General features: G+C 37.7%; 1 protein-coding gene and 1 non-coding gene across 3 annotated transcripts in view; one reads left to right on the top strand and one right to left on the bottom strand.

Annotated features, from left to right (window-relative positions):
- Kcnk2 (potassium two pore domain channel subfamily K member 2) overlaps positions 1-23181 on the top strand; it is a 159973-nt gene that overhangs the window by 17543 nt on the left and 119249 nt on the right. The gene's annotated exons all lie outside the window — the stretch shown is intronic.
- LOC125360335 lies at positions 1963-2070 on the bottom strand. The gene has a single exon (XR_007212723.1). It is a non-coding gene; the product is annotated as a U6 spliceosomal RNA (small nuclear RNA).

Raw genomic sequence — 23181 nt, 5'->3', positions numbered from 1 at the left:
GAATCTACCATTGGCTTAATATTTTTATTTACAGTGTTTTCTGACATGCAGCAGTTGTTGATTACATTCTATCTAGGTGTTTCCCAGAAATGTTAGGAACATCGAAAAGTATTTAATGTTTAACACTCTTTTGGTATCTGACATGAAGTAGGATTATGATTCTAACCATGTCAGGATGGGTTTCCCAGTCTGGAGAGAAATTTTGTGAAGCAGATCATCTGTTTATCTCTCCTTGGTTGAGTTATACTCTGGTCAAATATCAAATCCTCATGTAAACACTCTTTTCCCGAATTCTCTTTATTCTGTTGACTTACTTATTTATCCTTACGTTATACTTATATTGTTTTAATTTCAGTAGCCTTGAATATTTGGATGCCTGATGAGGGTCTAGTAGTATTATATGTGCTATTGTTTCCTTAATTTCATTTTTCTCTTTGCTTGTTGCGAATATACAAGAACTCAACTGATTTTTGAGTATTGACATTTTACCTTGGCATCCTACAGTTTTGATAAATACACTTACCTATTCTAAAATTTGCTCTTACCATTTTCTAACATGCCATTGGTAATTTAAAGAGTTGGCATGCTACTTCCCCTCCGTTCTTAATTCATCTTCTTCTTCTTCTTGCCTTGTTGACTTTATTAGGACTCTAGTTCAATATTCAGTTGGTGACAACAGATGTCCTGATCTTAAAAGGACAAAGCAAGTCTTGATAGACAGCTCAATAGTAGAACCTTTATCTTGGGTTTAATTATTAGCGCTACAGTGGGAAACAGAGGCAGAGGCAGATAGTAGGGGGAGCATGGTGGGAGAAGAATATAAAAGAAGAGGGAAAGAAGAGCAAAGCCTTCAATGGTCACTATTTCATCCTTATGTATGTTCTTAGCCACCGGGCTCTGTTGTTTCTTTGCTTTCTTCTTTCTTCTTTCAAGTAGTGAACTTTATCAGGTCTATAAAGTTACTGAGAGATTTTTCTTTTTAATCATGACAGAGTGTAGAATTTTGTTGAATTTTTTTCTGCATCTGCTGAAATATTCATATGGTTTTACCCTTTATTATATTAATATGGAAAATTATGCTGATAGGTTTTCAAATGTTAAGCCAATTTTATGTTCTTGAGATAAATGCAAATGGATTGATCTTTTCATATAGTTCTGCACTCAAATTATTAATATTTTGTTAACAATTTTTAGCTCCAAGTTCATGTAGTGTTTTACTTCCTCCTTCTCTGACCCTTTCCCTCCATTTCTTCCTTCCTTCCTTTTATTTTTCTCCTCCGAGTATTAGCATTAGCCTTCATTAACATTAGACAGGCTCCTTTGTGAAAGTTTAACCTAACAGCAAAAACTTAACATTTTTAGAAATGCCTGTGGTGGAATTTCTTAGTTCAGTCCATACAAAGATGTATGCTAACAAATGAGATCGCTAAGAAAGTTATGATGAATGAACAATTTCATCTTACCCTTTCTCCTTCCTACTACACTCTACCCTGCCTTTTTTTTTTTTTAAAATTATTATCTTTATGAAGTTGTACATAGGGGTTGTCATTCAACAAAGCAGTGTATAAATACAATATATGTTGGTCAATGTCATCCCTTCTTTCCTCTTTCTCTCTCCCCTTCTCTCCCCTTCCCTTCTCTCCCCTCCTCTCCCCTTCCCTCCCCTCCCTTCCCCTTCCCTCCCCTCCCCTCCCCTCCCCACTCCTTCCCGTCCCTTCCCAGCCTCCAGATTAGGTAGGTAGGATTAGCATGAACCACCAGTGCCCGGGGCATTGTCATCCCCTTTAACCTTCTCACTCATCCCTCCCAAAGCACCCTTTCCATCACGTTTCTTAATGTTGTAGGATATACATCGAAGTTTTCACTTTGTTCTCCCCTGCTCCTCTTCATTTGTCTATCCTTCCCCCCTTGACCCACTCCACCTCATTTTTCAGTGTTCATTTTGCTGAACTTCACTTAGCAGAAACTATGGAGCACTTCAGGACTTAGTGTCATCCTTGAGCAGGGGTCATGCTAATAATCTTCTCTGCATCATTCCAATTTTAGTGCATGTGTTGCCAAAGCCTTCACCTTTCCTTTCTGTTCTGCTGGCATTGTCAGATTTTGAGATAAAGGTTATCATGACCTCACAAAATGTTAAAAATAGTTTTTCAGTATTGTCTGAAAGACATGTTTATATGATTTTTAATTTAAATGCCTTGTAGACTTCACCAATAAAATTTCTCAAGCTTGCAGTTGTGTTTGTATATGTGTGTGTGTGCAAATTTAAAACTAAGAATTCCATTATTTTGCAGTTAATGTGAATATGCAAATAATTCATCATTAGTACTCATTTTAATTTATTAGCATTATCAATAAGAAAGTAGCTTATTTTTCCTTGTTAGTTTTGATAATTGATCTTATAAAAGATAGTGGATCTTATCAAAGTATTTGTCAGTCTTATCAAATATTTTATTATTGCTTTGTAAAAATATGTCTTAAAGAACACTCTTCCTTTGTTCCTAGAAAATTTCAAAGAAATTGTCCTTGTGAACAATGACTGGTCAGGTGGTAGAACTATCCAAAGTTCTCTATGTCTGTGTCCCTTCTTTAAACATCCTGGAAACCACTAGAAAATACTTTATTTCAAATAGTTCTGCTTTCTAAATGCCACCTTGCCTCCCTTTCTTTTCCCTCTTTCTCTCATCTTGTAGGTCGTTTGCATGAAAATGGTATCTTTAGATAGTTTTATCAATATGTTGTGATTATTTTCACCTGCAGCAGAGAATTTGCTCACAGCTTTTGTTGTTGCCATGGAAACAATTATGCTATCAAAAGAAGGGAATTAAGATTTCAGTCAGGGCAGAAATTAGGTTGAGCAGATGATGCTGAAGGGACAAAAAGATACCCACTATTTGCACTTGAAGGAAAATAAGATACAAATATAGTCACTTTAACATAATCTATAAATCAATACAAAATAAAACCAAAGGAACCCAAAACATCTAAAACCAGAAATGTACTCTTCCTGACTTATGTAACTGCAACCCCTCTGTACATCATATATACATACACACAATATATATTATATAATGTATATGACATATACATATGTATATGATCACACACATATATGATGTATATGCAAAGAATTTGAAATCAATTTGGGAGTCATTGGGTGAGTTTTGCTAATACATTGAAGCCAAAAGAGTGACATTTTGACTAACTGCTCCTTAATTGTTTTCAATTTCATGGGACTTAAAATAATTAAAAAGTTCTAATCTTACTATCACTATCTTCCTGTTTTAACAAGCTAATAGCTAAGATTACAACTCTTCTAGAAGAGAATTCTGAATTCTAGAAGAGTAATTCTGTCTTTCCAGAAAGCTTCTCTCTTAAAAACAAAATTACTTCTGAAAGATGAATTTGCCTGGTCAGCCATTTAACGCATAGTAATTTTTAGTTTTTCTAGATCTTCCCTTAGAACATCCCCACAGTTTGTGTGTTTTCATTATCTTCCAAAATAGAAACAAATGTCAAATAATACAGTATTGGAAACTGAGAAGAAATGTGAAGTTAAGCTATTTCATTGATTGATAAATTTATCCTAAAATTTAAGGGGAAACTAGGAACATTCAGAACATCAAAATAATTTTGAAATACTTACTGGAAGCAAGCATAATTTTATTTAATGGAGTTTTAAATATTTTTTCTCTTACATTTTGTTTCTGTCTTCTTCTTATAAACTATGCATTGTTTAGTACCTGGATCTTTGCCATCATATACACTTTAATTTCTACTATTTTTTTTAAATTACCATTTAGAGGACTCATCTGCTCACTACATCCTGAGACCTAGTTGCTGTGGACAGGGTAGGAGTGAATGAAGGCTTTATCATCGTTCTTTGTCTCCTGGGAAAGCTAACTCTACACTGAATTGCAATCAATTAAGAACTGAGCAATCTGCCTATACCACTTTGTAAAACAGTGGAGTGCTGTTCTTTGGGCATTTGGGGAATGGGAAAGGACAAACAACAAAGTAAATGGCATCCTAGGGTGAAGTTTAATGTATTCCAGTGCCTGTGCTAAGTACTTGACATTAATGTACTGCTGTGGATAGAAGGTAACTGAGCCCACAGTCCATGACTGAATCCGAGCTATGACTTATCTATTAAGAAAATAATAATCTATCCATATTAGAGGCTTGTAATTAATGCTACATAATAGTTATAATTTCTTTCTTTCTTCCTTCCTTCTCTCTCTTTCTTTACTTTCCTCTCTTTTCTTTTTGTCTCTCCCTTTGTTCCATCCTCCCTCCTTCCCCCTCGCCTTTCCTTCCTTCTCCCTTTTCACTTGCTTTCTTTTCATTGTTTTCTTTTCTATTCTTTCTTTGGTGGAGTCATACTAACCAGTGCTGGTCTTGAACTATGATCCTCCTGATCTCTGAATCCTGAATGGCACAGATTACAAGTATGGGCCACAGTGCTCAGCTTATTCTTACATTGAAGGAAAGTTTGACTATTACTATTTCCACTTTATACATAAGAAAATGATTAAATAATTAGCTAAGTTGTGGAATTAAAGGCTTGCCTAAGGCCACCCGCCTAATTCAATCACAGAATGGAACCAGAACATAGGCTGGTTTGACTTTTAAAGACATGATTCATTATGAATAATTTAACTCTGCTTCTAAATAATTGAGTGACAATTACTTAGGCTGTCAATAAAACTTACCGTGGCTCGTCAATAAAACTTACCGTGGCTTCCTTACTCTCTTAAGAGAGCCTCAGTTAACACAACTATAAGACTCATGAGGGAGGAGGGTCCTGATGCTTAATGTAAATAAGGAATTTACTCATTTAATGCAAGTATCTGCAGGTGATATAGGGCAGTTTTTGACACTGGAAGTGAGGATACCTCTGTGATAGTACATGGTTATCTTTGACATGAATTGTGGTCTTGAACAAACCAGTTTTCTTGTCTCTAGTTGGGCTTAGCCAACCAACAACTTACAATGCCAACCAACATTACACCAAGTAACAATATCTAGACCTGTCAGCGTCTAAATGTTTCCACGGGTCCTGTGTCGTGTGGCCATGAGCAACCATGTTGTGTGTGGGCTATTATACATGCAGTTGCTCCCAGAATCAAAGCCAGCCAAGCAGCAAAGAATGACTTTCTCTGAGACATTTACATTCTCAAGTTTTATTCCTCTCCTCCTCATCCACCATCTCATCTATAGCTACAGTGAGGAAAATGCATTAATAGTCAGCATCAGTTCTCGGTATTTCACAAGCCCAATACTGAACGAGAACATTATATCTCACTTATCTTTCCATTGTGTGATGCTCATGGTTTAAATGGATTTGTGCCTTCTGAATGATCTACTTTGACTAAGCTTTAGCTTCCTTGTCTGCAAACTGAGGATAATAGAAGCTGCTTGGAGAAGTTATAAGACACAATAATACATAGAAAGTGCTTAATAGAGTGGCTGACTTGCAGAACATGAATGGTAGCTAGTGAGAAGAATGTATAAGTATTTAAGATAAAAATCAAATGTTCAAGGGCTGGGAATATGGCCCAGTGGCAAGAATATTTGCCTCGTATACATGAAGCCCTGGGTTTGATTCCTCAGCACTACATATATAGAAGTGGCGCTGTGGTTCAAGTTGGCAGAGTGCTAGCCTTGAGCAAAAAGAAGCCTGGGACAGTGCTCAGGCCCCGGAGTTCAAGCCCCAGTATTGGCAAAAAAAAAAAAAAATCAAATGTTCAAGTTTTTTTTCTTGTAATTCTGATCCAAGGTTAGAGGAAAGGACAACTTTGGGCTTTTTCCCCCTTAAAATGAGATGGAAATATTCTATGCCTATATCTGAAATTAATGTTGATACTCAAGGAAGTTATATGTCATCAGATTTTGATATTTTGTTAGAAATTGCTGGGTTTCATACTCAGATATCTGTCCTTAAATGTTCTTTAATTTGTGTATATCTGGGGAGATGCACAGGATTGAGAAATAATTGCCACTGCTGGTGATTTTCAAATTAATCAAGGAGTTTATAAATACTATTTGAAAGGGTGCCACTTAAGATATTAGATAATAGGCACAGCCCATTAGACATTATTTGGTTACAGAATCTTACATGGTTAGCGTTCCATCACTGAGGAAATGAACTTGTTAGGAGGAAGAGTTTGTAGAAATTCCAGTCCATAATTATTTGAACAACCTCCCCTCCACCTCTAGCACTTTTGGACCCATGTTGGCACAAGGTATCAGGCTGGGCATGCAAGGCAGAGGAGGTGCGTTTAACTCATGGGGCTGAGAAGAGAACGGAGAGGTGAAGGGGTCAGTGGGTAGTATTCCCCACTGACATAACCCAAAATGACCTCTCTTCTTTCTACTACTTTCTCTTTGACAGGAGAGGTAGGCACCTCCTGCAGTGCCACTGCCACCTGATAGCACCAGAGGATAGCAAATGACCTTTAGCAAGTAGACATGTAGGGGATATATAGGCTCCAAACCATAACAGAGGCCTAAGCAAGTGGTCTTTTCTCTGTAGGAGTTCATGGTCTCACAGATAATATTTACACAGAAAGTGTAAATATAGGACAGAGGGTCAAGGGAACAAGTACTGAACAAAATCATTCATTACATTTGTGATCACAGCTTTGTCCAGTGATGGTGTTTTCGTGGAGTTAAAAGTGTTATCTATCAATCTATCTAGTACTATCTTTTTTTTTTTTTTTTAATCAGTACTGGGGCTCAATCTCAGAGCCAACAGTTGACTCTCCTTTAGCTTTTTCTCTCAAAGCTGGCACTGGACCTCTTCAGCCATACCTCTGCTTCTGGCTTTTTGCTAGTTAATTGGAAATAAGAGTCACACAAAACATTTTTGCCTGAGCTGACCTCAAACTGTTATTTTCAAATCTCAGCTTCCCGAGTAGTTAGGATTACTGGTATGAGCCAGCAGTGCCCAGTTCTAGTGGTATTAAAACCCAGGTTGGAAAGGATGGTAATTTAAGTGAAAAGAATTGAGATTTTTAAAGTCAGGAGACCTGGATTTTAGTTCTAGTTTATCTGTGTTGTTCAGTTTTGTCACTTATACAATTGGGATAGTTAGGTTGGATATTAGAAGTTATAGTTGCTTGGTTAAATAACTCATTAGCTGATTTAGTTAATTAATTAGATGATTACCATGTAATATTTGTAATTGTATGTTAAAAGCTAGAATCCTGGAGGAATGGAACAATAAATGGATATAATTTGATGAGAAGATAGGAAAATAGATTAACACTAGGCATCCTGATTGGTCACAATGGTGTTCTATTAATTGATACTTAGGGTAAGGTGTGTGTGTGCATGTGTGTATACATGCGTGTGTATGTGTGTGTACTGGGTGCTTGTGCGTGTTGATTATTAGTTGGCAAGAATTTCTTTTAACAAGTGAACAAAGTTAAAGGCCAATTTATGATCAGCTAAACTATGAGGCAATAACTATTCCTATCAGTAAAATAACTCTTCTGTTCTTATTGGAAACCAAGTATTAGACTGGGGAAGTACTTTATCTAGAACTTTATGTCATTAATTATGTCCCTCAGTGAGCTGCTGTGGGACCTAATCTCTTTTTTGAGTGTAATAATTTTCCTTTGCAAGCTCCACTTCAAAGAGGACTGTAATCTTACTGTTGTTTATCCAAAGATGGCCTTGTGAGTAATAGTGAGATAAGGGCTATTAAAGGATTATGCTTATCTTGTATTTTTCCTACATGCATATTAAAGGAAGTCAAAATGTGCATCTAATCTTTACTCACTTTCATAGATCCATCTGAAAGTTCTGACCTTGGATGGCTATCTGAAAGCTATCTCCTTTAATCTGTGTATAATTTACCTTGAATGATTTTTTAACTAAAACATCGTCTTTGAATAGTTATGCAAAATAAGCTATGTATTTACAATAGGATCAGTCTTTTGGGGGGGGGGGTTCTCATCTAAATATAAAAGTTGTTATTCTGTTACCCCCCTGGTTTTGTCCTGCTAACATCTGTGTGCCTTCTAAAATAGTGGTGGTATGTTTCCTGGTGCTGAAGTTGGTACAGAGAATCTGGAGTGATTACTGTGTTGAAGGACTTGCCGCTGGCAAAATGCAGGCATCCATTCTAGTGTACAAACAACTCCAGAATGTTACAAGTAAAATTGTGCAGATTTCTGTGGGAGAAGAGGACACATCCCACAGATAATTACCTATATTAATAGTTCTAGTCCCTACAGAAAAATTGGCATCACAAGGAAGGGTTTTCACAGGAGCAACTCACAGATATTAAGACTTATAAATTGTAGGTCACATCCAGAAAAATAGAGCCTAGTGGATTTGTCCTCTGGCCATCTTTGGATAAATAACAGCAAGATCACATTAGAAATGGTTTTGCTTTGGAAAATACCATTTGAGAAAGAGAACAGCTCTATGTTTTATAGATCTAGCCTTTATTGTTTTTTTTCTTTATTGTTAAAGTGTGATACAGAGGGGTTACAGATTCATATGAAAGGCAGTGAGTACATTTCTTGTTCTACTTGTTACCTCCTCCCTTATTTTCCCCCCTCCCCCACCCACTCCCCCCCAAGAGTTGTGCAGTTGATTTACACCAAATGGTTTCTAAGTGTTGCTTTGTTTTTAATGGTTTGTCTTTTTGTTCTTTGTCTCTCTTTATTTTGGTATTCTTCTCCCTTCCCCAGTTCTATTACCCATATAGACAATATCCAGGGTACTTGGATGTAATACAGTGGTATGTTTTATAGTACTAGCCTTTATTTTATTTTTATAAAAGGATGGATCTATTTGGGAAGTAAAAAGTGAACTGACTCACCAGGGTCCCAGCCCAGATTCTGGAGCTGAAAGTGCAACCGTAAAAAGTAGGCTGGCTGGCCAGAGCTGCAGCTGAGACTAGGGAGCCTGGGACCTGGTTCCACCGCCATGCTCTGGGTTGGGTTATAAAGGCAAAACACCACATGGTCAAGAGCCTGCCACACACAGGTAGCCAATGAGGTTACAACACTTACAGATCATGCCAGGTCACACACAGGTGGCCAATGGAGTTACAGTCTGTCTCATAGTATCTGTTTGAACCAACCTATCCTTCTAGTTAGAATTGGCGCAGGGATTTGGTGGGACTCACATGATGCAGATGGACAGGCCTACTCATAGGAGGGCACAGGTTTCACCTTGAACATTCCATTACTTAGGTGGTCAAGTAGTTTACATAATGAGCTAGCCTTTAATATTAAAAAAAAAGTATGTGTCTAGGAAAAAAATACACACACATATGCCTATACACCTTATACTCATGAATTCGTTTTCAATGCTATACTACTTTAATATTTTTCAAGAGTTATGTTAATAGATACACAGTATGGCACTAGGGAAAATGTGGCTTTTCAGATATAAAATGTGATGTTTGTGTTTGGAGTTTTGAAACCTCAGAGACCAAAAATAAGTAAATAAAAACGATGTGGCATGGAGAAGATGATGGACTTTGCATAAATAGATACTGATTTTGTCGAATTATCATCATATCCATAGGCTCATATAAAATGTCTCAGTCTTTGTAAATGTAGATCTTTTTATAAAAATAAAATGTTATGTCCTGTATCTGTGTTGTAAAATTTAGAAACACATAAGTAATAACAAAATTAAAATAAATGGTAAATATTTTTATGCCAAAATACATTTTTTTTAATGGAAGTATGGCTCAAGTGATAGTGTGCCTGCCTAGCAAATGTGAAACCTGCAAGTCACTTTGAGATTAAATGTATCACAAAAGGAGACTAATTAATACCTGCAAAAGTGGAGTACTCTGTGCTTCAGGAAATATATTTTCTGGAAATGACCTGAGATAACAAAGTTAAGCATGATTTCAAAATATCTTAGAACCTGAAAAAGATTGCAAAGCAGCAAGGAAATTTTTTTTAGCATAATTATAAAAAATATTGCCTGGGTGCACCTTGACAAAAAAATTTTTTTTCAATTCTATTTACTTTATTATCCTAAAAGCTACATTTGTATCTCTTTATTTTTCTTTCAAATTTTTATTATCAAACTAATGTATAGAGAGGTTACAGTTTCATACGTTAGGCATTGACAAAAAATTTAATAGAATTTAACTTAGTTTTCAAAAAATTATTGACACAGAAATCTTACAGATATTGCAGCATTCACTCTATTGATATATGGGTTTGGGATAATATTAAAAAAATGGTATCTTGTTGAGTACTTACTATTTAACCTATAAACTAAGTGCTTTGCATCTGTTGTAAAAGATATACATCTTTAGCTAGGCATTCTGGGTGATAGATAGAAAAGTTTCAGAAATTAATTAATTGACTAGGGCTGTAACTTAATGATAAAGCACTTGCTTAGCATGTACAATACCAGGTGAATGCAGAGGGGAAATCAATTAACCAAGTGACACATGTTTGCAGCTCTAGTGTGAATATTAGCTGTGTGAAGTTGTTGGAAATAGGTTATTAAGCCTTGAATGAATGAATGATGGACAAATAGGTGAAATGTAAAGTTGATAGGCAAATTAAACCTATAGTACAAGGTACCAAATACATATATCGCTAAAAGATTTTTTTCTCTAATTTTTCTGAAAATTGATATATCTTCGCTGGAATTCAAACAATAATTTTTGCTAGGAAATTTTAGGAAAGATAAAACAGAAGAAAAACATAAATGAATGTGTTTTCTCTTTCATTGTGTTTCTGGCTTACAAGCATAGAACTAGAGATTTTTAGGGTACAGTGTGGAGTTTCAAATGCCTGTTTACTTACCATGGGTGGTAGTAATCATATCGGACTAAATGACACATCCATCATTTCAAAGACTTATCATTTCTTTATGCTGAGAACATTCAAAATCCTCTCTGCTAGCTACTTTGAAACTGACAATGAACTGCTGTTCATGGTCGCTTTCCTACTGTGCTGTAGAATATTAGGAAGTCATCCTTCCCATCCACCTGCACTCTGCCCTTATTCACTATTTTCTCTCCACATTCTCCCTCACCTCCACCCTCTTCAGCCTCTGATAACCACTATTCTATGAAATAAGCCCAAACCCTGGGTATTGTGTGATTTGATTCTGTGTATTACTATTTTTCAAAGCTGTCTTTTCACAGTTAATCCCAGTGAGCCTCCATCTTAAATAAATAATAACACAGACCCCCTAAGATACAAGATGACATTTTTTTTTGAGCTGCAACTACAATTTTTTGTGCATGGTTCTTTGTGTAAATAGCAATTCCTGATCAAAGAAATCTATGGTTGCTGAGGTTTCCCTTAATTTGGCATGATCAATGTCATGTGTATTAGCAGAGAGGCATTGGCTAGTTGAGAGAATGTCAAAAGGAATTTTGAGTCCTTCTACCCCAAGTCAGTGGAGCTACATACAGATCCTTGTAACCGTTCCCTCTCACTGCCCAAGCCCTGAGGCCAGCATGAGAAATTGGAGACTCAAAGGCTGCTTTGTTTTCTGGACCAGCCTTGTACCAGGAGCCTGTAATCCATCATATGGGTATCGAGGTACTCTATCCTGCTCAGTGTAACAGCTTTCCCAGACATATAGCCGGTGTATGTTTTAAATGGTTGATTGTCTCATAGGCTGCTCTGCTGGGAACAGGAAAACATCAACCACGAGTTATTGTGCAGAAGGAAAGATCTGCAAACTCAGTGTCAAGGTGGTGAGTGTGTCTTTCTAAAAATAGCAGGCGATAATGTGCATCATAAAAATATGTGGAGGCAAGAAAAATAGGGCCTGACAGGGGACATTTTTTTCCAGGAATGAGGCTTTTCCAAACTGATTAAGGTTGTGCAGAAAAAGTATTCTCAGTGTCTGTATTTCCCTGTGTGTCTCCCCCTCCCCCTCACCCCCCCAATATATGTTTTCCAGAAAGTTTATTTCTACTTGCCTTTACCAAATTATAAATATTATCAGGAAGTAAAATGCCTTTTAATCACTATTTTGAAAGCGAGCACACAATTCAAGTGTTAGGTCACTAATTTGAACAACGGACATAGAATTCTCTGGTATTTGCCTGTTTTAAGCATATTATATGCATCTCATGATATATCATTGGTTCTACACTACATGAAGAATCTATTTCCTTCAATAATTAGTTTATTTAATATAAAAATATCTATGGTACTTTATCTCTTGAAGTGTTATGTACTTATTCCCAAATGCACAGAGTCAAGTCTAAGATGTATGGGTATACAACATTTCTCAATACACAGCAGAGCAAGACCTAAGTTGTTTGGATGTATGAGATTCTCAAATACACAGAGTTAAAGATCTAGGATGTACACAATTGTATGTATACCCTTTCACACAAGTGTCTCACATCTCCCAGTCACTCAAATGGGTTTTGATTTTGGATATGGACACACACACACACACACACACACACACACACACACACCCCTATCAGTTCTTCAGGTATATAAAGCAAGGTATGGGAAAAAAAGCAACCAGCATAGGAGTATTATACTGCATATTGATTTTAGAGAAGAGTCCATAAGACCTTCTCAAAGAACTGCTTGTGTAGTGTCAGGTACATTCCTAGGGGCACACATGGGACCCACAAAAAAGTTAAACAGGCCTCTAGAATGCCCTTTGTAGTGTGAATAAAGAGAAAAGGCACTCTACTCTTCTTTCAACATTCATCCATTTGTTGCTCTTAAACCATTTGCCCCCTGGTTGGAATTATGTATCTGGCAGGAATGTTTGTTGGGCTTATAGGAGGATGTGATGGCATTTGCTATTGATCTGATCTTCTTGAGAAATGGCTTCAACCAACACCACAGAAACCTAAGCTGGAGACTTCCTGCTTGCTATCCTTGCAAATAACTAGAGATTTCTCTTGTATACACAGTTATCTGTGGGTAGCAAATCCGAAAGCATTCATTTAAAGCTTAAGACTACCTCAAAGGTAAATTATCCTATTTAATTTCTCTCAGCCTTCTGAGTTAAAACCTCTTTTTTAACTATATGTATCATTGCTGCTATCTGAAATGAAGTTCTATGGTAATGGCTTTTTTGAGTTTGTTTAGAAAAGGAGAAATGTGTTTAAAATGGTAATGCCATAATTATTTAAATGTTACAAACATCTAAGAACATTTGTAAGAAGGAAATGTCACACCACTCTGTGTGTGTGTGTGTGTGTGTGTGTGTGTGTGTGTGTGTGTGTGCTGATTCTGGCCTTTGAACTCAGGGCCTAGGCTCTGCCCCTGAGCTTTGTTGCTCAAGGCTAGGGCTCTACCACTTGTGTTACAGCTCCACTCCTTTTTGGTTATTAATTGGAAATAAGAGTCTCATGGACTTTCCTGCCTGGGCTGGCTTTTAACAGCAGTGCTTAGATCCTGAGTATCTAGGATTACACGCATAGCCACCAGTGCCCAGCAACATACCACATATTTTAAGGCAGGATCTGCAGGGGTGAAAGTTCATTGAGAGCATGAAGATAATAGAATCATGTCTAATTCCTGGTAACTTATTGCTATTTTAACACTTAACTGCCCCATCAGTTGAGAAGAAACAATGCTAGTAATAATATGCCATATTTGTGGTAAAGACTCCTTGTAAATTCCTTAACACTGCCTAGTTCAGAGTGAGCACCGACCGTACAAGCCAATTTATTACCTGTATCACTCTTTTTTTACGTTTGCAAACTGCTGCTCATTTTCTAAACTTGCCCCTAGCCATTTTCCAGCTATATTCATTACATAGTTTGATTACCTAATCCTCTGATTAAGTCTGTGCTTGAGGCAATAGCAAACTAGAAGTAGGAATACAAGTGAAATTAAGATGTGTGTGTGTGGTACTTAATCTTGATTGTCACCTTGATTGGATTGTGTTATGCCTAGATTAGTAACAATTCAGGTTACCTCTGAATTGTGTATCCAGAGAAGATTATCTAAGATCCATTCTGCATGTGAGTGGCACTATCCTAGAGGCTAAAATAAAGGGAAGCAAAGAAGAAAGCAAGCTAGTATAAGTATACTCCCACACCTTTTGGTCCAACGTGATGTGAGATTGTTGGCTTTGCCATGCCCTCCCTGATTTTGTCGTCTGAAATCTTGAGAACAGGCCAAAATAACTCCTTCTTCCCTCATGTTGTTCTCTTTTAAGTGTTTTGTCATAGCCACAAAATCTGACTAACAGAATGGTATTGAGAAGGGGGGTTATTTCTGTGACTAAATCTGACCATGCTGTTTAGAAACTCTTGGAACTGGTTTGTGGAAGGAATTTGGAAGTGTTTGGAGAAACCAGTTAGAAAGGCTTAGAATTCTATAAGTGAAATTGAATAGGCATTTCTAGTGAGAGCTCCAATGACCAAAATGCCAGTAGGAATGCAAACAGTTGAAGACTAGTTGAAGTTTCAGATGGCAAGGAGAATATAACTTGAAATTGGGCTAAAGGCCATTTTTTGTTATATTGTAGCAAAGAACTTGTCTATATTTTGTCCATGCCCTGAGATTTGAGGTTAAACTTAAGGTGATAAACAAATTAATTTGGCAGAGAAAGCATCAAGGCAGTTCAGCCTTGCAGCTAGTTTACAGTTAGAACTGTATAAAATCATAGCAGAAGTATTTGAAAAATTTGCAGTTGGGCGGGTCATAAATGCCTATGTAAAGTTGGGGCTGGGGAAATCATGGTTTTTGAAGAGACGAGAGCTATTAAAGGTAGCCAAGTACTTCGCATTGGGGCAATAAAGAAGATGCCTAGAGAGTGGCTCAGAAATTGGCTGGGCACATCCTAGACTCATGAATATAAAATTTTTTCAAGAGGTTGAATGGGGAATTTTTTTAGACAGCCAGTGACTGCGAATGGACACGTGTTCCCCCAAAAGCCCGCAGCCTTGAATAGACTTAATAATGTTAGGATCGGAGAGTAAAGAAAGAGCAAAAACAAAACAAACAAACAACAACAAAAACACAACAAACCAACCTGAACAAGCCAGATGTACTCTAATGGAGAGTTAAAGTGGGGTGCCATGGTGACCTGAGGAGAGTTGGGAGACATGAGGCCTGGTGCAAAATGGTAGGTGAGTTGGTGGATATAAATATTTTAACACATTAAAAATTACTTTGAGGGGCTGGAAATATGGCCTACTGGTAAAGTGCTTGCCTCACATACATGAAGTTCTGGGTTCAATTCCTCAACACCACATATATAGATAAAAGACAGAAGTGGCACTGTGGCTCAAATGGTAGAGTGTTAGCCTAGAGCAAAAAGAAGCCAGGGAGAGTGCTCAGGCTCTGAGTTCAAGCCACAGAATTGGCAAAAAAACAACAGCAACAAAAACACTGAGAATATGGTATTGGGAATGCCTAGGTATACAGGACTTTCAAGGAAGCGTTCTCCTGGGTAGAGCCATCTAGGGACCCAGAGGACATTGAACCTGTGTTGTGAGCAGGACTGGCCAATGATTGAGATGATATAAACCTTGGCATTGCACACATGAGGCTGCTCTTGCAAGTAGAATCTAAGTGTTATAAGATTCTCAAGGATTCCAGGCAGATTTCAAAGAAAACATTTGGAGGGCAGACAAGGGGCAACAGGGCAGAATCCCTATAGGTCTCCCCCAAGAGAGAGCTACATAAAGCCGTGACAGTGAGGCTGAAAATGTAACAGAGACATTGGGATGTGGGAGATGCCAGGCATCTGGAGCATCTGTCAAGGAAAGCCATAGACTGAAAGGATAGCCAGCTCAAGGCAGAGGCTGTGTGGGCTACAAATGACAAGGGCATCAGGGTAGCGCTTCCTATGATCTTGTAACATCATGACAGCCCTGGGTAATAGACATGGAATTACAGGAGTCAATGTTCGCAATAGTAGGTTTCAATCTTGCTTTGGCCCCACCCTTACTTTCTGTGTCTCCTGTTATAAATATAATATATCCCCCAGAAGCTCAGAGAGTAAGCTTAGGTTCTCAGGTGGTGGGGGCTCTTTGGGGGTGATGGAGGCTTTAGGAGTTATGGCCTTGCTGGAAGAAGTAGGCAACTAGATACAAGTCTTGGGGGCCTGGAAGGGATAGTGGACTTTGTCCCTTTCTGGGTTTCTTTCTGATTCCTTTCTTCCCCAAGGAAGACAGTATTCTCCTCCAAAAGATCTCACCATCATGGGGTTCTGCCTAGCATGGGCCAGGAATTATGGAAGCCAAGTGATTATGGAAGAAAACTCTGAAATCATTAGCCAAAGTAAATTTTTGCTGAGTTGTTCATGTCCTGTATTTTTGTCACAGTGTCAAAGAAAAGATAGCACTGCCTCATTCTTCCCTTTTGGAATAGGTCTGCTTACCCTGTGCCATCTTATCTTGGATTAAGTTACTTAATTTTTACTGGAGGCTAGAGATAAGAATTAGCCATGAGTCTCAGAGATAACTTTGAACTTTTTGAATTTTATATTTTTGGTGGTACTGAGGTTTGAACTCAGGCTCTCATAATTGTTAGCAGGCAATCTACCACTTTTAAGCCACATTGTAAGTTCTACATTTTTTTTTCAGGATTTTTCAAATAGGGTTTTGCTTTATGCCCCAGGTTAGTCTGGACTATGATAGATTTCCATCTATCTGGGATGTGTAGTAAGGTCAGAATTCCTTATAGGTAGGGTGCTTGCCACTAAAGTAGATTTTTATTGGTTGAGATGGAGGTCTCAAAAGTTTTTTCTTTGTTTTTCTTTTTGACTGAGCAAGCAACAGACCATGATTCTCCCAAGTCTAACCTCCTGAGTAGCTAGGATTATAGGCTAGGTGACTAGGGTGATTCTTAGAGATGGATTGAATGCATTTTGCATTGTAAGATGGCCATGAACCTTTTGGGGGATAGGAGAATGTTATACCTAAGGAGCTATGTTGAGGAGTCAAGTTGACAAGGGTTGTGATGGTTACTTGATTGTCCACTTGACTGGATTGAGACTGGCCTAGGAGATTAGTAAAGCTCATTTTTGTTCAGTATGAGCTGGTTTATCCAGAAATGATTCATTAAGAGGGCAAGACCCACCCTGGATCAAAATGATATCATCTGATAATTGGGGATCCAGATAGAGCCCCCTAGCCCAGGCACATTATCTCTGTTCTTCTTGGCTGCCATGATGTAAGCTTCTTTGCTCTACAGTGCAGATATGGACTAGAAACTCTGAATTGTGAGCCAGTCAATCCCCCGCCCCTTAAGTTGTTTTCTCAGGTAATTTTTCACATTGTTGAAGTACTAACAGTAAGCCCATGCAGTCTTAATAGTTTCAAGACTGGTCAAAGAAAGTATAGAAACACTAATTTTGCTGGGTGCTGGTGGCTCACTTCTGTAATCTTAGCTACCAGAGAGGCTGAGATCTGAGGATCACAGTTTGAAGAGTGCCTGGACAGGAAATTATATGAGACTCTTATCTAGAATAAACTACCAAAAAAAAAAAAAAAAAAGATGAGAAGTGGAGCTGTGGCTTGTTCAAGTGCTAGTCTGGAGTAAAAAAAAAAAAAAAGAAAGAAAGAAAAAATGTGCAGGAACAGTGCCCAGACCCTGAGTTCAAGTCCCAGGACTGGTGTGCACATGTGTGTGCATGCCTACACACACACACACACACACACACACACACACACACACACACACAAATACCAATTTTGTACCAATTTCTTTCTTTCTTTTTTTTTTTTTTGCCAGTCCTGGGCCTTGGACTCAGGGCCTGAGCACTGTCCCTGGCTTCTTCTTGCTCAAGGCTAGCACTCTGCCACTCGAGCCACAGTGCCGCTTCTGGCCATTTTCTATATATGTGGTGCTTGGGAATTGAACCCGGGGCTTCATGTATAAGAGGCAAGCACTTTTGCCACTAGGCTATATTCCCAGCCCAATTTTGTACCAATTTCTAAGCATAGAAATATTTTAAGATAATCATACTTTAAAAACTTTTCTTTTCCTCTTTGGATCAATGTTATTTTTATTGGAATTATAATAGGTGAATGATGTGGAAAGATGCAGTTGGTATTTTAAATTTATATAACCCTGGCTGGCCATGTACCAAAAACCCATAAATGCAGAGGGATTAGATTGGAAGGCAGAGCAGAAAGAGTGATCTGCATGTTGCTAAACCCATGAGGGCACCAGTGAAAACTGTGGCTTTTGCCATGGTCTGTGTTTTTCCATTAGGAACTGGGATTTTTTTGTGTGTAGTAGAAGTTACAGTGACCTGCTTTTATGGTCCGGATCTACTGAAGATCTTTTGACCACAAAAGTCTATTGTTTTTATTCTCTGTTGGTAATAATACTAAATTTCAGATTAGTCCTGGAAAAATGAAGGAAGAAGGACCAGGTAGGAAAGGTCTGCCTAACACAAAGAAGGAAAAGATGAAGAGACACAGAAAAGCAAGTGTGGAGAAGGAAAACCAGAGGATGATGATAAGAGGAAGAGAAGAGTGGAAAAACTCAGTGAGTGTGAAGGAATGAGATGGCATCAGTAGGACAGAGCAAGATAGAGTGAAAACAGGGACTCCAGAATCAGACAGATTTATATGCACATTTGGCTCCATCAACCTTGGGCAAGTTGCTTCATCTCACCAAGCCCAAAGGTTCCTATCAAGGGAGTTAATCCTAGATTTCTCACAGAGAGGCTACAGGACAATTATTTAGACTGTTAATGTGTGCCACTTTAGTATCTAGTAAATAATAGGGGAAGAGGAGGAGGAGAAGGAGAGGGAAGAGAAGGAGGAGGAGGGGGAGGAGGGGAAGGAAGGGGGAAGAGGAGTAGGGGCAGGAGGGGGAGGAGGGTAAAATTGAAGAACTAAAGAAATAAGAAAAATAAATAAAAATGCATAGACAAAACAGAAATGGGAAAGAAGACCATGAGGGAAATGGTAAACAGGAGAGAAATTTTGTTTTTGAAAGCCATAGACACCTGTACGGCATTGCTCTCAGCTACCTTCAGCAATGTATTGGTTTTCAGAGGCAATTGTCACTCAAGTTCCTGACTGCTGCGCCCTCCCTTTTCCCTTCTAAGAGAGACAGAATTGCCTCTGCCACTTGTGTGTTTCGTCAGCAGAAGCTGAAACTTCAGGGAAGAAAGAATCCAGAACGGTTAGCTATGCAGATTGGAAATGGATATATGCTTATCCTACTCAATAATCTTCTCAAAAGAATGCCGAGAGCCATTTTTCCTCATTCCTCTTTCCCTTACCCATCAATAAATTCTGTTAATTTTACCTCCAAAATATGTGTTGAATTCTGTATTCTCTTCCTATGACCTCACCTTTGCCCATGCTTCTATATGGATCTTTGCTTCCACTTTTGCTTCCTGCAGTCTGGCTCTAAATATAAAATTATTCCCCTCTCCATACTCAACTTTGCTAATGGCTTCCCTCTGTACTGTGTCTAAAATCCACATAATTCGTGTTCAGTCACTCCCTTTAGTTTTGTGTTACCTTCTACTTTTATCCCCTCAAGTGCCCTCAAGTCACACCCAAGATATTTAGTTTTCTCCATGTTTCCTGCATTTCTGGTTTTTTTCCCCCCTCCTCCCTAGGACCTTTTAAGTGGCATTTTATTTCTTTTTTATTTTGATATGCCAAGTTCCTTCTTGTCTCTTGTCTTGTTTTGAATGCTTATAGCTTGAAGTTGACTCTCTGAGGGTTTTCAAGACATCACCGCACATAAATGACTTGGATCATATCCAGTGACTTAGATCACAGCACGTTATTGTTTTTTTACATGGCTCTTCTCACTTCTGTGTTCCTGGTGTGTGTAGGTGGCAATAAGAAGTGTGGATTTTAGCTTTAGGAAAGCAGGAGCTTTGCTTGTGTTGTTCTCCAACTCTTTCCTTACTTCCAAACAATGTGCCCAGCATATAATATAAACTCAAGAACTATTGCCATAATTACTGCTTGAATATAAAATCCTTACTCATATTTGAATTTGTTTATAACTAGTCTAGCCAATAATTCTGAATCTTCCCAATTTTTCACTGATTTGGTAACTAATAATGAGCAAAATTTGCTAAATCAATAGTAATAATAAAATGTGAATTTAGAGATTCCAAGAAAACTGACATACTTTAAAATTTTTAAAGGTAAAAACAAGTTATTTTTAGGTCAATTCAAGGTTATAATCTACCTTGAGGTTATGGGATTACAACTGTTAGAGAAAGAAAAATGTATCACTGATAGCATGGCTTTCAAAGTTGGAACATGCAACAAATCCAAGGCTCTAAAAGGCAGAAAGACTACCAGAAAAATATATTTTAAAATCTTTACAGTTTCCATTAAAGAGTAAAGGTAGGGCAAACCAGATCATGGATTTTATTTATGGATAATTTATGACAGGAAGGAGAAGGAAATGAACAGATTACGAATGATAGTCCTAGACAGTGTGGGGAAAAGGTACAAAGAAAGAGAGAAGAGCAAGAAAATCAGAAATGTATTTCCTTTGGCCTAGCACTGTGTGACCCCAGAGTCTCCAGCACCTGTTTCTTGTCATGAGATCTCCTCTTGCAGAAAGGTTTTGAGGTATCATAAAGGACTGGGATTGAGTCCTCCAATAAAGTAGACAGGGCAATCGAGCCATGACCACGTGGCCAGGCTGTCCAAGCTTCAGTAGACAGCTTGCTTCAGTTTCCCTGTGGCATGGCTTCTGAGTGAGAGCCAGCAGGCCTACAGACTGGGCAGAGATCCCAAGAATTTGCCGTTCCAGCCAGCAGAGCTGAGGAGGCAGAATGAAAGGGCAGGACAGAGGCCCTAACTCAGTCCGGAGAAAAGTCTCCAGGTCTCTTGGCCCAAAGGGTCCATAGTAAGTGCAAGCAGCAGGATTCTTCAGAAGAGGCCAGGCTGTGGTATTTCAGGACATTAATACATACGCAAAGAGTAGCATGACCTCTTCAGATACTGTCTTCCTCCCAAGGCCAAGAGATGATGTGAATGTTTTTGCATATGCTAGGCATCTTATTATTTTCGTTCTTAATAGGGTCAAGGAAGAGAGGCATGTGAAAGCGTAAATGTTTGCAAAGGACAAGATAACACCTATGTGCCTGGACCAAATTTCTGGCTCAAATGGACTTTTCAGCTTAAGTGGACCAAATTTTCTTTTTAAAAAATTTCCCACACCAGGTATCAGGCAGGAAGGTCAGAGTAGTTTTAAGACAAAATTATGAATCTATATATGTCTACATAGTGTAATTTACTCTTGTTACCTATTCTACAATGTTGAACTGACATTTATTTCTTATATTGATGCCTTGAATATTCATTAGATACAAATTGCCTTCTTTTGAAGGCATTAAATTAATAATAGCACAGGACCTGATTTTTTAAGTTCATCACTATATGAATAGATAGAAAGCACAAAAGAATAAATGTAGGAATGCTTTTGGCTCTGTATGCTAAATATTAAATGGAAGAATATATGATGATATAATTAGAAGAATAAATATATATTTTTCAATTTTGTAAATGGTTTTTCTAGTTACAGAGGATTTGACTATTAGGAAAAACTGAACTATCCACTGCATATTAATAGCAAGAAATCCTTCAAGTTGGGCACTGGTGGCTCATGCCTGTCATTGTTGCTACAAAAGAGGCTGAGTGAGATCTGAGACTTAAAGTTCAAAGCCAGCTTAGTAGACAAGTCCAACAGACTCTCATTTTCAACTAGCCAGTGAAAAGCTGGAAGTGGAGGTGTAGCTGTAGTGGTAAAGCACCAGCTGTAAGAGGGGAGAAGCTCCAAGTTCAAGTGCACAAAAAATAAATAATTCAAGCCAGATGTTGGTAGCCTACTTTTGTAATCCTAGCTACTCAGGAAACTGAGACCTGAGGACTGAAGTTCAAAGCCAGCCCAGACAGGAAAATCTATGAAACTCTTGTCTCCAATAAACTATACAATAAAAGCTAGAAGCAGCATTGTGGTTCAAGTGGTTGAGTGCTAGCCTTGAGCACAAAGAAGCTCAGGGACAGCTCCTTAGTTCAAGCCCCAGGACTGGTAAACCAACCAACCAACAAATAAATATAAATAATTAAAAAAATTTCAATACATAAATAATATATAAAACCATATACATCATGATCTTTTGGCCATATATCTAATAATGGACACAAATTAAGGACATTTTTTTCTGTTAGATAAACAACATAAAATGCTATATTTAGAAATGATAACAAGTTAACTAGATAATTTGTGAGTGAGCGTTACTATTCATAAATTTATTATTACCACATCTTATCATCTTCAAACAATATATCTATTGCTTATTTTCTCAAAGTGTCCTAACACTTTGCTTTTGGCCTCCATGTGAAGCAGATGTGTGTCATGCTTTCAATTTAGAATTTGGTTATAAATTTCAGACTTTCCAGTATTTCTTTCTTTCCCCAAATTGAATTTCAATGTACCTGTGCAAAAAGTTTTGTTTTGTACCTTTTGTTTTGTTAGTAAAGAAAAAAAAGCCCATCATATATCTGTAGAAGGTACAAATTAAAACTAAGTATTTGAATTGCCTAATTGGTGTAGCAGGGTTTTTTTGTTTTGTTTTTTCCCAGTCCTGGGGCTTGAACTTTGGGTCTGAGCATTGCCCCTGGCTTCTTTTTGCTCAAGGCTAGCATTCTACCACTTGAGCCACAGTCAAATATTCTTATGGATTAAAAGTAAATCAACTTGCTAGTTCTTGGAGCCTTCATGTAAAATATTTTAAGAGTTACTGTAACTGAGTGGATTTCTTTAAAAATATTCAAGAGATGTTATTTTTCTCTAATAAAAAAAAGTTAGCCTTGGAATTAGTTTTAATGACTATGAGTAAGCCAGAAATACCATGGTGCAGGCTGGTTTCATTGGGAACAAGTTATTTAGGAAATAGTCCAGGGATAGGTGAGATAAGAAGGAATTATGTTTGATTTTGTTTGTTTTATTTTTAAATGAAAATCATCTTGGAGTTATAGACATCTGAACAAAACAGCAACTTTGAACTCCAAAATTTATTAATAACTTATAACACAGTTTGAAGTAATTTTATAATATAGTAATAGCTGCTAACAATCTTCAGCATAATAATTATGATTATAATGGTAACATGCTCCCTTTCTGCTGTAGCCAATACATGGCTTTCATTAAAGACTACACAGGTCTCTGACAGAGTTAATTGTCTCAGCCTGTTCAAAAAGTCAGAAATTATTCTCAGGGAATAAAAACATTATGC

This window comes from Perognathus longimembris, chromosome 11 (genome assembly GCF_023159225.1).
Source record: "Perognathus longimembris pacificus isolate PPM17 chromosome 11, ASM2315922v1, whole genome shotgun sequence".
NCBI classification, from domain to species: domain Eukaryota; kingdom Metazoa; phylum Chordata; class Mammalia; order Rodentia; family Heteromyidae; genus Perognathus; species Perognathus longimembris.
This window is presented reverse-complemented; position numbering and strand designations above follow the sequence as displayed.